The 2,247-nt window shown below is 48.2% G+C and overlaps 1 pseudogene; it reads right to left on the bottom strand.

Moving 5' to 3' along the window:
- Positions 1-552: 552 nt before the first annotated feature.
- The window catches only part of LOC119352398, a 10,552-nt pseudogene continuing 8,857 nt past the window's right edge, over positions 553-2,247 (bottom strand).

The following is a 2,247-nucleotide window of genomic DNA, read 5'->3' as shown; positions in this document are numbered from 1 at the left end:
ACCCCACCAAAGCATGTGCGATGGTCCAAAAAACCACACACATGCATGTTCTCTTGGCAGAGGACGTGTGTGTCTAATCACAAACGTGTGTAAGTCGGACCCCCGCCCCACCTGGTACAATCAAGAGATGCAGCACACCGGATAGCTGAGTTAGCAAGGAACCTATACTTGGTCCACAGGCTAATGCAATACCTGTATGAACAATAACAAAAACAAAAGCAGCCAACTTTGCTTGTGAATTATACAGATGAAGGGGAAGCAACGTCCAAGAGGAGAACAAGTCTAAATTGCCGCGAATTACAGCTTCATTACACAGTTATAATGCTTGTCTAACAACCACAAGTCTTAAACTGCCGAGGACGCCCAGCTAGGTCTACAACACAAGAAGCAAATAACACCACAACGGTAGGTAGGGATAACCAGTTGGCGAAGTCAAATTACAAGAAAGTAAATACTAGTTCACAAGAAAAAACTGCTCAAACAACACATATGAAACAGGTAATGAACCAAGCCAGACCAGCTTCCAGCAAGCAGAATGGCATAATAGAGTGATCACTGGTATAACACTGCAATCTTGATCTGATCGGTTTCTGAGCGGCTCCTGTTCACTTTCTTTAGTTGCTCCGCTGCACGGACCAATGCACAGTTTCCTTTCTTACCTTCGATTACCACCTCTTTAAGACTTGCCAAATGCTTCATGCCTTTGACTCTCTTGGTTTTTCTTCGTAGAAATCTCACGTGGAGTTTCTCGAGCTTTGTCATTGAACTTCTCTGAAATATGAGAACTCCCATACCTTCCAGATCGAAGTTCAAGTACATGTCCTTCAGGGCCGGAAAGCGGGCAGCTTTTGCAACCAGTGCTCTTTCCGTGTAGACGTACGCCTCCAAGTGCAAGTACTTCAGCTTGGGCAGCTCACATATTGGGTCGAAAAGTTGGTCACCACTAAATTATGTCCAAGCAATGGAAAGCTCAACGAGATCATTCAGTGACCCGACCCAATCAGGCAATTTGTCAATGTGGGAGCTGATGCTAAGATACTGGAGGAACCGTGGCGGCGGCTTGACATCATGTAAAAAGTTCAATGATTCCTCTTGTTGACCACGGTTACTAACGTTGAGCCACCTGAGGGAATATAACTTGCTCAGGGATTCAGCAAGCTTTTGCTTAGCATCCTGATTAGGGGGATCGCTGACGACGGCCATACGTAACTCTCTCAACTGTTGTAGTTGACCGAGCTGTTTGGCAGCATCAGGATCACAACCAAAAACTATTTCATTCACCGTCCGTAGTGCCTTCATCCTACAGAGGCCCCTGCGGGCAATCCAACACTTCGTGGAAATGTTACCCTTGTTGTTGATTAGCAGGTGTTCCAATTTTTGTAGCATTGACACAGTCTCCGGTAGATCTTCAAGGTACGTCTGACGTACATCAAGTGTCTCCAGATTCGCTAGCTCACCGACTTCTGGAGGCATCTTATTGATACTTGTACCTTTCAAGCTCAGAAACCTTAGTAAGTACATCCGGCAAACTTGTTTCAAATGCTTGTTTTCTATGCCCGTGCAGTCTTCCAGGTCAAGTACCCTAAGCAGGGTGAACTCGCCCAGCCGATCAAGCAACTTCATGTGATCTTCGTGCCGAAACATGCTCAGTGATCGGACATGATCCATCTGTTGGGGAACGTAGTAATTTTAAAAAATTTCCTATGCACACGCAAGATCATGGCGATGCATAGCAACGAGATGGGAGAGTGTTGTCTACGTACCCTCGTAGACCGAAGCGGAAGCGTTGACACAACGTAGAGGAAGTAGTCATACGTCTTCCCGATCCGACCGATCCAAGCACCGAACGGACGGCACCTCCGAGTTCTGCACACGTTCAGCTCGATGACGCTCCCCGGGCTCCGATCCAGCAAAGCTTCGGGGAGGAGTACCGTCAGCACGACGGCGTGGTGACGATCTTGATGTTCTACTGTCGCAGGGCTTCGCCTAAGCACTGCTACAATATGATCGAGGTGTAATATCGTGGAAGGGGGCACCGCACACGGCTAAGAAACGATCACGAAGATCAACTTGTGTGTCTATGGGGTGCCCCCTGCCCCCGTATATAAAGGAGTGGAGGAGGGGAGGGCCGGCCCTCTCTATGGCGCGCCCTAGGGAGTCCTACTCCCACCGGGAGTAGGATTCCCCCTTTCCTAGTCCAACTAGGATTCCTTCCATGTAGTAGGAGTAGGAGACAAGGAAGGGGAA

This window comes from Triticum dicoccoides, chromosome 2A, assembly GCF_002162155.2.
Source record: "Triticum dicoccoides isolate Atlit2015 ecotype Zavitan chromosome 2A, WEW_v2.0, whole genome shotgun sequence".
In the NCBI taxonomy this organism is placed as follows: domain Eukaryota; kingdom Viridiplantae; phylum Streptophyta; class Magnoliopsida; order Poales; family Poaceae; genus Triticum; species Triticum dicoccoides.
This window is presented reverse-complemented; position numbering and strand designations above follow the sequence as displayed.